General features: G+C 36.6%; 1 pseudogene; it reads left to right on the forward strand.

Annotated features, from left to right (window-relative positions):
* Positions 1-1,015: 1,015 nt before the first annotated feature.
* LOC109046995 lies at positions 1,016-15,922 on the forward strand (annotated as a pseudogene).
* The last annotated feature ends 208 nt before the right edge of the window (positions 15,923-16,130 follow it).

Raw genomic sequence — 16,130 nt, forward strand, 5'->3', positions numbered from 1 at the left:
TATGGCTTATTTTTGCCATTGAATGAGTCAAACTTGCATTAACGAAGAGATTTGAATATTATAGAGAGTTAGGATATTTACTTTAGGACCAGTAAGCTACCACCAGAAAAACCTATAACTATATAGCCTATTAAAGATTTTAAAAGCATTTCATAAAACACTGTATGTAACGATGACTTGGAAAACACCCACAACAGTGTATCGTCGCGGAGGCAAATTTTAGCACATTCGTGCAGCTCATTTTCTTCAGAAAATATTTGCGTGGACAGAATTCTGTTTGATTCGGTTTAACTAAATGCAGACTTCCTTTGGAAAAAAGGGGTTTGTTTGTTTGTTTGTAGGTCTGACAGCTGTGTTGCATTAATGCTGCAATCCAAAAGGCAGAGGCTTAATATAGAACTTTGGCATTGGGTCGTTATTACATGATGATTGAATACATTTATTTAAATACATTTTGTATCTCAGGCCTTTACAAAGTGTATACTACCAACACGCACACAACAAACACACACACACACACACTACACACACACACACAACACACCACACACACACACACACACACACACACACAAACATATTTCTTATATCGCAATATTTACTGCTTAAATTCTCAACAAAATAATATGAGAGACAATATGGAAACGCTCAGGCCTCATGTAATGATGCAAAAACATGTTTCATTTAATATAATCTGCCTAATTTTCTGGGTTTAAAAACGTTTTGTGATGTTTTCAATTTAAAGTACAAATGCTGTTTCCTTTCTCATTTGGGTGCAAAATAACATGAGGAAACTCATTCGATCTTGAGTAATCATTGTGGCTTTGGCTCTTACAGATGCTCTTGCACAGTTCTGCAAAGAAAGTGTAAACTCTTTTGGGCTATACAGGAAGTAGATATGGCGGAACTTGGAGATGCTGTTTGCGTCACAAGCAAGTTTAGCAGAAGTAGTATGATATATTAGACGAGACAGTCTTAAGGAGCTGGGTCCCCTCGGAGACAAGAACCGAGAGAAATGGAGGAGGATATTTAGAAAGAAGGGGATGCTGTATTACAACAGCAGCGGTTTGGGAAGGTAAGACAGATTGCTTTACTCACCAGGGGGCTTATATCAATGAACAATCGTGTTCTTTTACGGTAGTAATGTGTGTGGAACTACTGTCATAGAACAAAAATGAAGGCTGTACTTAAAAAGGACTCATTTGGCCTGGGACCGTAGGTTGTAGCTGCTCCATTTCATAAATTACATTAAATGGTGAAATCCATGAATATCGTAAAAAAAACACTTTTGATGGCTGTTGTCTTTTTTTATTTTTATCTCAAATAATTGCAAAATGTTTTGTTGCAAAATACTGGACATTTGGCCCTTCTTTAGTTCCTGTATAACACCTATAATTTTGCTTGCGTTTGTCTGTAATATTGCAGCGCAGCTGTTCATATTTCAGACAGATAGATAATTTTATTGTATTTGATTTTGTTTTTATTCTATTTACAGTTAATAAGTATCTGTCCAAACATTAAGGCCTAAAGGAATCACTAATGTACCCGTGATGTTGAGCAGTACTCCAAGCATATATCACTTCAGTTGTTTCTCTTTAATGTGGACTGTAAATCAACCATTTTGCAATTCGGTTTGCATTCATTTACAGTTAAAAATTATTTCATTAACTGATATAATGTTAAAATAACAGCCAACTGAAGTATTAAAATCAGTTATGAACTTTACCATAATACACTGACAACCACCAAAAGACACAGGTGGTCATGAAAAAAAAAAGCCACATGTTCAGTAGAATCACAGCTCATTGCAATGAGCTTTCCCACAAGATGAAGTATATTATAATATAAAGGTACACACAGGGTCATGCACACACATATAAAACTCCATGTTAACATTAAAATCATAATGCAATAGCTTATCGTTAACTATAATTAACAGGTAGCATTTTTACAGTCTTTTGCCATTAAAAGTATGACATTTTTACAGTGTGGGGAACTTAATTAATTAGTTGAATTAGTAATAGTTTGTGTGACAGAAATTATATTTGCACTCACAAGTGAATGAAAAAGATAAATATCATTGGGGAAAAAATACTTCTGCATTATAAATTTGTGTGCAGCTTGCTGGGCTTATGAATTTCAATTAGCAGCCTTCACTTTTCCTAATTTGAACCACATGTTTGTGGACAAATACTCCATGTCTATTGAGCTATTACAATAAGAGAGGAATTCATGAATCATATTAAGCACACTGGCGCAGTTGTCATGAACAAACTTCCTGAACTGTGAACATGATCACAATTTAACTTGTCCATATTCTCATTTGTTAAAACCATTTTCTCACTTCATTTTGGGGTGATTGTAGATGCTGCTGATAATATTAATTATTGGTTCCACCATATGGGACTGCAGTAGAGGAATAGCCTGTTGGCATAATTTAGAGGACTTATGGGCTGCTGGAGTCCATTAAAGTGGGTTAATATTAGCAATAGGATCAGGGCTGTCTCTTTAGGAAACCAGAAGGTGTGTGTTGCATCTGTAATAGATTATGTGCTGTTTGAGGCCATGAATCTCTCTGAAATAGTAGGTAATCTCCGTACCACCGAGATTCTTTAAACTCTTCATCTTATTACGGGTATTTCCGGAATCTCACACTTTAAATGCTATCAGTTGATGCTCATATGATCCTACCATCCTACCAGCCAATTGAATAAGTTGTCATTACCTTAATTGGCATTCTACATGTGTTTCTTATTGAAGTGTACACATTTTACCCATTGGACTGTTTAGTGACTTTTAGTTTAAAAAACATTATGGGAAGGATTGTTACATGAACCACTTCCCGTTTTAAGGTCAAAAACAAGTGCAGAATTGTTGGTAATATCACTGACATTATGAAAACTTTGTTTTACTGTGGGGAAGAGTAGGGTTTGTCAATGGGTAAGATATCTCACCCTTTTAATCTATTCTTTTTGTCAAATAACCAGAAGGGATCATCATATGTGATTTATAGATGCATGTGTAGTGCATGTGAGTAACGTTTTGGCATGTCAAAAGTAACTTTTTCTAAATACCCATGAAGGAGAATCAAAACGAATATCAACATACAGTAATATATTAGTATAATATATACCATATATATATAGTACACATACATAGGATATATATATATATATATAGATATATATAACTATATATATATAATATATATATATATATATATATGTTCATGTGATACATATATATGTATATGTATATATATACATGTAATATATCTATAGATATGTGTATATATATATATATATACTCTAAATGATTATATCTATACACGATATATATATGTGTCTCATATATGTTTTCGGAATATATATACACGAGATGTGATTATAAGAGATTATAAAACAGGATGAGTAATTTTTTTTTTGGGGGGGGGGGGGGCAAGTTGGACTTTTGCAAATGTAAATCATACAACCCAGTGATTCAGCCTACCCATCAATATATGAGTCAGGTTTTGTCCCAAGATGATATTTTATGGCTTTAATAAGTTTTACAGATGTAAGGTGCTTTCTTCTAATGTTATTTTATATTAGACATCCTGAAATATAATAAAGTGTGACAGTTTACATCACTTTCAGCAATTTATCTCCTCTCTGTTTCAGAAATGGCGTAAGGTCTGGTCCGTGCTGTACCGAGAGAGCTCCTGCTCCATCTCTCGTCTTGAGTTTTTTGAGTTTAAAGACGGAGCAGGCAACACACTGGAGAAAGCCAGCCGTAAACAGGAAAACAAAAAGGTAAGCAAGAAACCGTGTAGCTCAGATTGGCTCAAGTGAGAACATAACAAATAAGATGTGGAGTATCTGAGGAGAGTGATGTAGATCATTGATGTGCCACGGTACATGAACAATCAAACTCGGTGGGGAGTCATGCACATGGTTTATGCACAGGATGTGTGGGCAGACATGGTACAAACACTTTGCAGGAGGTGCCATTAAATTTTTTCCCATTTCTGCTACGAAATATGACAAACAAAAATCCCCTTTTCCATACAAATTAGGATTTTCACAAAAAAGCTATCTTCTGACAATTAAATGCATATGGAGAATGATCAGACCTGGAAAAAAAAAAAATGTTCATGCATCATACAACCCACACAATTTGCAAATCTTGGAAGCATATTTAAATGCTTGATGTGTAGTTATATTTTTTGGCAAACATTTCAAAACAATTTTTTGACATTTTTAATAAAATCTCAATTTTTGTGTTTTTTATTATAGGTGCCGCCGTAAAAATGAATGACTGGCATTCGTGGCCGGGCTCCTGACGCCATCGGAGGCTGATGTTGAAGGCTGTCCACGGGATTGACACTGTGGACCTTTTTGGTGTGGACCTTTTTTGGGTGGGGAGACAACTGAAAAGACATTTATTTTTGCTGTTGAGATTGCTGAACTTGAAGACTCGGATCCAGAAACTGTGTGAAATCGCCCTTTCCGGTATTTAACACTGTTTTTAAAATTGTGCGATGGTTTCTTTCCAGTGTTTAACACTGCTTTTGTCTTTTTTCTGTTTTGGAATATTATGGTGCAACACCTCATTTGACACCTGATTGCAAAAGTGTATAGCGGTTATTTCAAAGTTTCCAGGTTTGGTCCTGTCTTTTGTTTCAGGCTTTGTAACCTCAGTTTAATGTTTTTGAAGCTCCTGAGTCCTGTTGCATGCCAGTTTAACAGACATTTGTTTACTTCTGCCATCAGCTAAGACTATAGAGGTTGTCTTTGCTGAAAGCTTGTCAGCTGCTTATGCTAAAATTTCTGGCATATGTGAGGATTCAAACTGCAGCAGCTTGCCAAGATTTTTTGTCATCTCAGCAGATGTAAAAGCCCTTCAAAGCTGATCAGAAACTTGCTTGTGTGACTCATGGAGCTTCTCATGCTGCTTTTGTTGTACAAAGAAGAGCTTCTGTTTCCATTGAATGTGTTTTTTCTTTCTTTCTGTCTTTAAAGAAGGGAAGTTGTTTTCATATCTCATTGTACCGTATATATTGTGTTGTGAGTAACGGTTATAGTTCAATAAAGGAAGTAACTGTCAAGTAACATTGACTTAATGGATGTTTAGAGGTACGTAAGCTCTCTTTCAGCGGTTGCAACATTTAAGCTTCACTCCTTGCGCTCTGTTCTGGCCACGGGTTAAAGTAATGCTTTGTAACATTACATGGGCTAAGAAGTATGTTCTGCGTAAAGGGGCCTGTACCCAAAGGGTCCGCCCTTATGAAAGCTTCTCTAATTAAAACTTCTCATTTTAACACTCCAGCAGTACCTACTGTACTATAGTGGTTTAACCTCACACTTTTTTGATACTGCTAACACTTTTTTATATTCTCTTTAGTTTCATATCCACCTTAACTACAATTTGAACACCTTTTGAAATAGATGTGAGTGGTTCCTAAGTGTTTTTGGTCCCTAGATATGAATGGCTTTTCCTCCTGTGGGGATTGCCTGCCAGCAAGAATTGTGCACCTTTCAGAATTGAATGAAATTGCCTCTAAACCTCCCCATTTAATTACTACTTATGTATCAGTCATTAAATGGAATTAAATTAAAATTTTTAATTGAAGAGAGAAGGATTGATTGAAGGACAAGCAGATAGGAAAAATTAATAGAGATGGATGGAATGGATAGATAGATATTGTATTTAGATACTGTAGATGGAGAGACAGACAAATGGATAGGTTGATGGATGGAATGGATGGATACCTAGATATTGTAATTAGATACTATAGATAAACAGACAGATAGGTAAATAAACACAATGGATGGCCTGATAGATGTACAGATAGATAGACAGAAAGATACATAGAGACTATAGTGCAACACAGCAAGACGTGCCTAGGTACGTAATAACAGTGCTGCAGAAATGCATTTAGAGGCATGTATTTTGAATGAGCCTGGCTTGCTATAGTTATATACTATAGATAAGACAGACAGGTAAATGATGAATGGATGGATTGATAGATGGATGGATAGACAGATAAATACAGATACTGTAGATAGATACTGTAGATTCATACTCCAAATCATGAGTAGAATGGGAGCCAATTCTTCAGTCAGAATTTTCAGCTCTGTCTGCCAGATGAGAAATTGGCTTCTCTTTGATTGGAAATCTATCAATCATGTCTGTAGCATAAACAATGTGAGACGAGTTTACACACCAAAACTTTTTTAAACTTGCGCTTAGAGGTTTGTTTCAAATCCCCACACCTTAGAATGAGAAACCCGCAAGAGTGCTGCTTGCCAGATATGGAATTGAATCATTCAGCTATGGATTTGAACATGCTTGGCATAGACCAATGGGAATGTTGAGATTACGTACAGTGCTGATGTCTCAGGTTCCTCCAGCTTTTAGCTTTTGCCTAAAAAAAGGCTGCTGTCTTTGAGAATTTGAAACTGGAGTGGGCTGCTACAGAAAGCCAACAGTGGAAGCTGTGTTGTGGCTGTTGATGATGAGGAACGCTGTGGAATGGAAGAGCTTGATGTAATGCACTGGGGGAAAATGAATAGGGGCTTTATGTTGAGAAGGGCTTGCTGTGTGCAACATAATATGATCACTTGGGCTCAGTTTTGGAGAAAATTTGTTGGCTCAGGAATGTGGTTCCTCAACAACAGGCCGTTTGTCCAAAGCCTTGTGGTGAAGATTAAACAGCATTTCAGCTGGTGCGAAAAATAAAGAAGTTGCAAAGAGAATTTCCATCTACCATACCAGTGAAAATGATCTGACACTTGCTGGTTAGAGGGACTAAACAGTGTGAAAAAAGTGCTATTTTGCTGAGGTATTGTTTTGCTATAATTGTGTTTTGTGCTGTAACAAATGTGAGCGTTTTTTAGAACTGTGGATCTCAAAGTTATGCATGAAGGTGAATCTAATGGTTTGAGGTATACTGTACCCGTGGTTGCCTGTGATCACCATATCAGAGCTGTTAACAATAGCAACTGTGGAGCTAATTTGTCATTGTACCCCCCCCCCCCCCCCCAAAAAAAAAACCATATATATACATATACACACAAACATATATAATGTGTGTATGTGTGTGTGTTTATTTTTGCTGTATGTTTATTATAGGCCAAGTGAATCAACATGGTAAGCCAAAACTGCATTTTTAAAGTTTGTGTTGTGTGGTTTAAACTGCTGTATGTTTTTGTTAATTGTAGATGAGCGGACGGAGAGAGGAGCAGTGAGAGGAAACAGTTTACATGCTGAATCTGATGACGTCACGATGGCGGACAACACTCTCTACTGCAGCGAGAGAACTGGTAAGGAAGTGTACAGTGTTACAAACCCATAAAATTACAACAAAATCATTCCAAAACCACTAATATGAATGCATGCACACAAGAGGAGTTGCTTGTGGAGCTGTTCTGATGGATGAGTTGGTTCAGAGATCTGGGTAAAGTACTTTACAAAGGTCACGGCCAGTTACTGGCAGTTTCTGTGGAAACATATTCAAAAAATAGACCTCATGGCAGGAGTAGATGTAGATACTAACCAATTGGTACACCGTCTCTAGCTGACCAGCTTTTGCTGAGATAGGCTGACACCCTCTAGTTAATTTTGTGCTGTGAAAATATTGTAAACCAACAGCTAACTTCTTAACATTCCTCTGTTACGTAGTGGAAAAGTTGTGGCTCATCTTAGTTCTCTTGTGGTGGAAAAAAATATCACCAAGTGTCCGCCTTGTTTTGCAGATTGACCACTATCTGTGTAAATGCGCAATATCCTGCAGTTCTCAAGAGTGTTCAGTGCCCCGTTGACTTCCTTTTCATCCATTTTTATTTTAATGTCTTCATTAATGCTGGGTAAGTGCTGTTTTTTATGGTTGGTATAGTGTACTGTTCTTTGTAACACCAGATACTTTCATTTCAACTCATCTTTCATTTCATTTCATCAAATGCTGCAAGTATTTGAGAACATTATTTCACGAGGGAGTGTAGTGGGCTCTTTTGCAATTATGTGAAATAATGATAAAGAGCTGTGTGTATATCTTAACAGACCATGCACATATTTCTCATTCAGACAGGTTCTTGTACGTCAAAGCTGTATCTGATCTCATCAATCAAATTCTGACCTATTGGTAAATGCAAAATGGAGAGTTAATACAGATAACTCTGCATTGGAATTATGTGTATATATACACACACACACACACAACCATTCAAAAATTTTGGCTTTTTTTTTTTTTTTTTGAAAGTTTTATGTTCTTATGCTCACTCATTTTTGTAATTTTCTTTCTGTGATGGCAAAGCTGAATTTTTTTTCCATTACTCCAGCCTTCAGTGTCCACCAGGATCCTTCATAAATCATTTTATATGCTGGATATAATTGCTGCTAATCTAATTGAAGAATAATCAAATAATTTTAGTTATTATTGTCATGTTGAAAACCAGGTGTGCTCATTAATTTTTTTTTTTTTTGTGGAGAGTGTGATGCATTTTTTGGGGGATTCTTTGATGAATACAAAGATCATAAGAACAGCATTTATTTAGATAAAACATTTGTAATGTTAAAAAATATTTGTGTTTTTCAATTTAATAGATCTAAAAGTATGTCATTGGTTAATATATCAATATATATATATATTCTTCAAACATAAAAAGTAATGGAATTCCTTTGATATTTATATGTAATATATATAGGAAGTCTCTCATTGGACATGTTTCATTCTGGTATTACACTGTGAAAAAAGAGGCGAAACAGACTTTTAACAGCACAGCACAGATGACAGTTAAGAGAAGATGGAAGTCCTCAAAACATTGTGCTTTCAGACAAAGATGACAGTCAATGAAGTGCAGCACAAAAAAAAACACGGAAGTCGAAGATGCCAGGCAATAGGCCCCAGCCAGTCAAACTTCACTGGGCATTTGAACACAAACCATGACTGTTTTAATTCATGGCGTGATTTATGTTCCTGATAATTGCCCCGCATTCAGAAACGGGCATTTAAATGATCTCATGTCAAAAACAACTAATTGACTTAATTTCAGTCTGCAAAAAGTTGGCCATTTGTCCTGTGTGAGCTTCAGCAATTCTGTTGCTGTCGTGTCCTGCTATGATGTTGTCGGGCTTGGGGGAGTTTCACATTCAGACGGTTTATCAAATCCATCTGTTTCAATTTAAATATCACATGAAAGGCCTGGTTCTGTCGAAGCGACAGCAGGGTAAACGGGGTGAGTGCGCGAGGAATTCAGCGAGCCAGAGGGGAACTGTAAGGCTGTAAAACCCTACCTGGCATTATTTACAGCACAATACAGATATTACACCAGGATGCAACATTTCACACAACCAACACAAAATCGTCCATGAATCAACACCCCTTATGGCGAAAATTAGTTGATACTAAAAAAGCTGTAAACCACCATCAAATAACAGCAAAATCGCGTAGTATATGAAACCACTTGCCAGATTTTTTTTTAAAAACATTAGTGTTAGGAGGTAGAAAAGCATCACTCATCTTGAATCAGCCAATTTATTTCTCGATGCCAGATTGACACTTATAGTTTAAAAGCAGATTTTTTTTTTATGTTTTTTAAAAGTTCTATTTATGGTCACCAAGGCTGCTTTTATTGAAACAAAAGTACAGTAAATATTGGGAATATTATGACAGTTTAAAAACTATGTGTTATTTAAATTACTTTTAAAATTTTAATTTAATTTAATTCATTAATCCAGTCTTCAGTATCACAGATTCCTCAGAAATCATTGTATATCAATCTCATTGATTTTTTATTTTTTTTTAAATATGCTGATTTGTTGCTCAAGAAACATTTATTAGTATTATAAGTGTTGAAAACATTTGTGTTGAATTTTTCTTTTTATTTTTTATTAAAAGAAAGTGCAAAAGGAACAGCTTTTTATTTGAAATAGAAACCTACTGGGTAAACATTATACAATGTGAGTCATTTAATTAATTTAATGTATCCTTAACAACAAGGAATAATGTATATTAATAATAAAAAAAAACCAAAACAGTTCGGACTATCATTTGTGTCTAAAAAAATATCTGTCAGTGTCAAAACCACAAAGACATGATTTACTTTGCATTCAAAATAATGATAAAGCTTTGCTCTGATAACTCAAGAACGATTATTTTTTGACTAAAAGGACTAAATTGTGGAAGAGATCAGGGTTTCTCTGGATGACTGGAACCTTATGCTTGAACAGATAGTGACCTCCTGCTAGCAAACTGATCAGGACGCCAAATCCTCTGTCTTATCCTGTAACACAGCAGGGCCGGGGGCTGTGCATCTTTCAATGAAAGAGCTCTGCAGACTATATACCCCATTCTATTCATGTCTACATCAAATGCACTGTTTGCATCAAAGTACCTTTTAGATTTTACAACTTCCCTGAACACAACACACACCTGGAGGGACAGAGATAAAAGTGTGAGAGTGTGTTATGCCAAATGAGGTCGTCTGTGGAAATGGGGGGGTTACGACCACAAAACAGTGCTGTGAATTGGTGGCATCGCCAAAATGTAGAGCAGTACGTGAGAGAATCTTTGCATTTGACAACTTACCACTTGTCGCTCAGTGACAACAGGTGTAAAATGTAAAATATGGAAATGTAGTCGCATTTTTACACTAGTCTGTATATAGTGTGCCTTTTTTGTTACATTTTGCAGGAAGTTTGCCATGTTTTTCGCCTTAGATGACGGATGGTGTTTTTAGAGAAGTGACGTTCATTTTAGAGGGGGTGATTTTAGGCTGTGCTTATATTATGACAGGCTGCAAACAGAATGCTAGCATTGTTTTCTGAAAAGGGTACATACTTCCTCTCAATGAAGTTTAACTGTGGCTGGTAGGAGCCCACGTTTCAAACGAACAAAAAAAAAGATACCTCCAAACAACATCGCAGACATTTGTCTTTTGTCTCTTCTTCTCTTTCCCCTTTCTGGTATGATTATTGGCACAATTTGCAAAATAGTTTCACATAACTATGCCGATGCATGGCCTGAAGCAAATGACATGCGAGAGCTGCACCTCGCGACCCGAGGTCAAGCCCCAGCTCCGGTCCCTCTTGCTGATTCCTCGTCCTCCTCTCTTCTTAGTGTTGTTTCCCTCTCTTGTCTCAAAACGGGTGTTCTATTTATTAAAAGCCAAAATACCCGTAACATGAATGAATGATTTTTACAAAACATGTCTACCTAATCCATGCAAATGGGTGTTATTTCCTGGGTTATTATTTGTAACTATAAAACTGTTAAAGACCTGTTTTGTTAGTTGAATAGTTGAAATAGAGCTGAAATAAAATAAAACATTAAATAAAATAACGCATATAAACTGTTGCAGAAGAACAACACCTAAACTAAATTAAATTTAGAAATATGTATGCCCTGGTAGACTAACCCTTGCCTGAAGTTGAAATACTAAAATAACACTAAAATAAGTTGGAGAAAAAACAACAACAACAACAACTAAATTAAACTGTATTAAAATACTAATAAACAAAATAATAATACAACAAAAAAAAAATTTCTAATGACAACTGAATAAACTGGTGTTATATATGTTAATTAAAAATATTAATAAAAACTATAAAAGTAGCTAAACTAATATTCATATATCTCCTTCTTTTTTTTGTTGTTGTTGTTTACGCCTTGGTGTTGTGTTTTTGGTTAAATTTCTTTTCTGCCTCGCCTTTTAACCATATGTTTATAGCTTTGGTTGTTATCTCCTCATTCCAGACCAACACTTTCAATTTTCAACAATTTTTTCATAATAAGCGAGTTTTTTTTAAAGTATATGAAAAAATCAGGGCATTACATTTAGATAAAGCATCTAAACAGACATATGAAATAATCCATTAAAAATATTTAAAAGTATTTAAATATTGCAGTGACAAGGTAATATTTTGTGTACAATTCCAAATCAAACTTATGCGTAAATTAAAATACTATTACATTTTTACACTATTTTATATATATAAAGGTAGAAATATTTAAATATAAGGAAACTCGTTGAATCTTTTTAATATAATTCTGGAAAATCCTACAAATATCACCCAAAACTATAGTTTTTGTATTTTATTTATTTATTTTTAATTCTGAAGGAGAATAATGAAAAATAATATTTCAGAGTAATTTTAAATTCCTGGGCTATACAGACTTTGTGAAGAAACATTCACATTTTACATAAAATTTAAGCAAAGCGCTGAATTAATAGACGCCCAGTGTTACATCAGGGGGGGGTTCGACTGTTTTTGGACTGAATGAAATGCAGCAAAAATCTCTTTCTGACACTTCACCTCAGGAAAATCGAACTAGAGTTTTCATCACCCATGTCTGCTTTCATGCGGAAAAAAAAAACATCTGCATGGTGAGCGCTTACATAGACAATCCCTCTGGAGCAGCAGCTGGCAGATGCGAGAATCCTATGCACCACACAGTTCACCCTGCGGGTTCAGCAGTAGATGAATGGGCGGTGGTTGACCTTTCTTTCTACCGAGAAAACATCTAATAAGACGCTTCGTTCCCAGGCAGTGCATGTGCTAAATCTGTACCACTTCTGTAAAAATAATTAATATTGCGACATTTCGATCAAAAGAAATCTGCTTATGAAATATTGTACATATCTGACAATGACCTCTGATACGTACCATCTGCTGATCCAAAAAGAGTTGAATCAGTATATTCCAATTCATTCACCAGAAAAAGCTGTGTAAATATTACATGACGTTTTAGTACAGTTACACATTTTTTATGATTATGAGAACACCCGATTTGGGTTTATCCATCAGATATAGTTTCGCTAATAAGAGTTTTTAAAAAATGTTTTGAAAGATATAACCGCAAAGACACTCATTAGCCTTCAGAAGGCCGCAAGTGCGCTGAATCCACTGTTATTTTTATCTGAAAGTAAAAGTGTCAAGTGGTTGAATATATGTTGTGTTCTTTTGGCACATTGTTTTATGTAAAGCTTTTCCTTGACTGTTGTCTTTCAGCAAGGAATTCATGAAAGACTTTAAGGTGACGGTGAGGCGTACAGAGGCTTCTGAGAGATGTGGCCTGAAAGGAACAGTGCTGTTACGGAACATGAGTTTGATAGCCTTCTTCGAAGGAACACGAAGACGGGAGAGGTTCTCGTACTCCTGGCCCTACCGCTTCCTCCGCAGGTTCGGACGAGACAAGGTATGGCTTTGACATTGATCGGCAGTCATTCAGTAATGCTAGGGAGGGTGTGTGCTCTGTCTCTGTCATTCATAATGCCCCAGTAGAGTGATGGGGATATTGCACTGGTTAAAAAACATTGTCATTTGAATGAGATTGTCTATTTTTAATACGCACAGACTCCCTTGTGAAAAAAAAATAAAAAAAACAAATGTCAGAAAGAATGTTGCCCCAAAAGGTTAGGAGAATGCCCAAGGCAGAAGTTATCACGTTTAGCAGTTATCATATACAGTATACTGTATAACTCATTTTGTTAGGACTGAACTGGTTGAACACGAACCTGATACCACATAGTACTATAAAACGACATTCTACACTCGCCTAAACTTAACGGTTAAATAAAATAAATAATAACACCCGCCTAAAAGCGTTACACTTTTATCCATTGTGGTCTAGGACTGCAACAAATGTAATTGTCATTGGTTTCAACATAAATGTTAAATATAGACACCTGTTTCCACATTGATATACCAGTTTCTTTTCAAAGGCTCATGTGACATTTAAAACTGGAGTAATGCAGATTTGCCATCACAGGGATAAATTGGACCCTGGACCACAAAAAAGTCATCATAAGTAGCGGGTGTGGCAATAGACAATCAAGCTTACATTGTGTGGGTCAAACATTTATATGATTTTTCTTTCTGCCAAGAATCATTAGGATATTACGTAAAGATCATATTCCATGAAAATATTTAGTAAAAGTGTTTCCTACCATAAATGTATTAAACACTTAATTTTTGATTAAGTAATTGCAGATCGCTGCCTAGTACCTTCATTTGACAACTTTTTTAAAGGCGATTTTTCAATATTTGATTACATTTTTATTTCAAAATAGTTGTATCTTGGCCAAATATTGTCCTATCATAACACAACGATACATTCAATTGAAAGCCTGTTTATTCAGCTTTCAGATTATGTATACGTCTTTAATCAAAACAAAAAAGACCCCTTATGCCCCCCCCCCCCCCCGTTTGCTGCGCAAGAAAAAAAAACAAAAAAAGACGAAAAAAAGCGAATTAGGGGGTGCTCCACAATTATTGAGTTTTAAGCAGTTGACAAACATAACGTGTTAGGTCTAGTAATTCGTAATTAACCTTACAACCTTAACAAGTAAAAAACAAAATCCAAACAAACAAAACTGGAAAGACACCCATCAGGGGAAACAGATGATTAGTTACACGTGGCTTTAATGTTTGCTACTGTATGTCAGGATTTATCAGCAAAATGCATTTCTATCTGCCATTTTTTACATTAACTCTGTTGTTCACGTCAAAAACCACCACCTCAAGTGAGCACTATAAAAATTTTTTCAGAATTATGGAATTTTTTCTCCTAACTATGCGCGATAATTAGGCATTTCCATTACTTGTTTCTGATGTAATCCTTCAAAATGTGCAGGCTTAGCTACCATTTTACCATATTTCAATCAAACTAAATTCAGCCTGGTACGTGGACCATTTTCAAAATAATTTACGGCGTATAATGTCGTACGGACCCCAACCCAACTTACCCGGGATGATGGATGGTATTCTACATCATTGTTTTTTGAAGATTAAATTGAAAGAGCTGTCTAGTGGTCTTATAGCCAATCGTTTTACTACTTACTACTAATAAATGTATCATTATCCTTTCTCAACAAACAGGCAACTTTCTCCTTGAGGCTGGGCGAAGATGCGACTCGGGGGAAGGCAACTTTGAGTTCGACACAAAGCAAGGGAAACAGCATCTTCCAATCTGTAGAGGCCGCCATCACAATCTCGACACAGAGTCAGTTTACCTCAGAAGCAAATATCACTGGTCCACCGGTGGGGAGCGAGATACCGTGCCCCTTCACCTCAAATGAGAGCTGTGGCAGGAGATGGCATGGATCTACAGTTGTGGTGACTGACGGAGCAATCAGAGATGGATCCAAACAACCCCCCGGAACCCCCAGCAAACCAGACTTGAAGCCCCTGCAGAGAAACTTCTGACCCGGAGTCAAGAGCCTAACTAAGACCCTGGACGCCAGGCCCCCGCCCACACGAAAGAGCCAGGTCAAAAACTTCCGCAGCTGTCCCTTGGTCAACAGTGAGGATGCTGAAGAACTGTATTCCCGGGCCATGGCCCCTGATCCAGATCGGGGAAGTCCAGGGGAGAAGAGAGAACCAAAAGATAGATGTTCCCCATGCTCCAACCCTGAGGACTCTGACTTACTCGCTGCCCTTTGACAAACATTTCCAAGAACGTTATGGGAACTCATATTTTTTGTCTGCATCAAACTCTTCACCCCATGTTTGTAGAACCCAGTTGTGAAAATGCACAAGAAGGCAATATAGGAAAACACAGGAACCACTTTATGACATTATAGATGAAACCGGCTGCAATCAGAAACCCGTTTCTCAAACAGAAAACCACATCCTTACAAAAGAGTGGAGCACATTTATGATGACACAGAGGGTTGTGGTGTGGCTCCAAGTGTGCCTCCATCACTCTATGATGAACACGGCGGAGGTCAAAGGTCATGCTTTGGAAGATGTTGGGCACAGTAATGGATCCGAGCGGGCATGAGTATCCATACACTGCTTCTTCTGCTGCCGACTATGCAGTTCCTAAACCTCCCCCAGGAGGGCCTTGCTTTCAAAGCAGAAGGACAATGAGGAAGAGGCCAGAGGACAGTGTTGCCCGCTGCATAACATTATGGTGAAAGGAGTGCAAAAGAATAACTAAGGACTGCTTTCATCATTCAAATAGGACAATGAAGTTAAATATAAGTGAGTGTGCATAGTTCCCAGTTCCTCTCTGGGGGTGAATCACTGTAGCCTACCTTAAAACCCAAATGCGCTAAAATTGCACTGGCAATTGTTTTTGTCATTATTTGAATAACAGACACACACTTTTTATGTAAATTAGGCTTGTTTTAGGACATGCATCATTA

This window comes from Cyprinus carpio, chromosome B8, assembly GCF_018340385.1.
Source record: "Cyprinus carpio isolate SPL01 chromosome B8, ASM1834038v1, whole genome shotgun sequence".
NCBI lineage: Eukaryota > Metazoa > Chordata > Actinopteri > Cypriniformes > Cyprinidae > Cyprinus > Cyprinus carpio.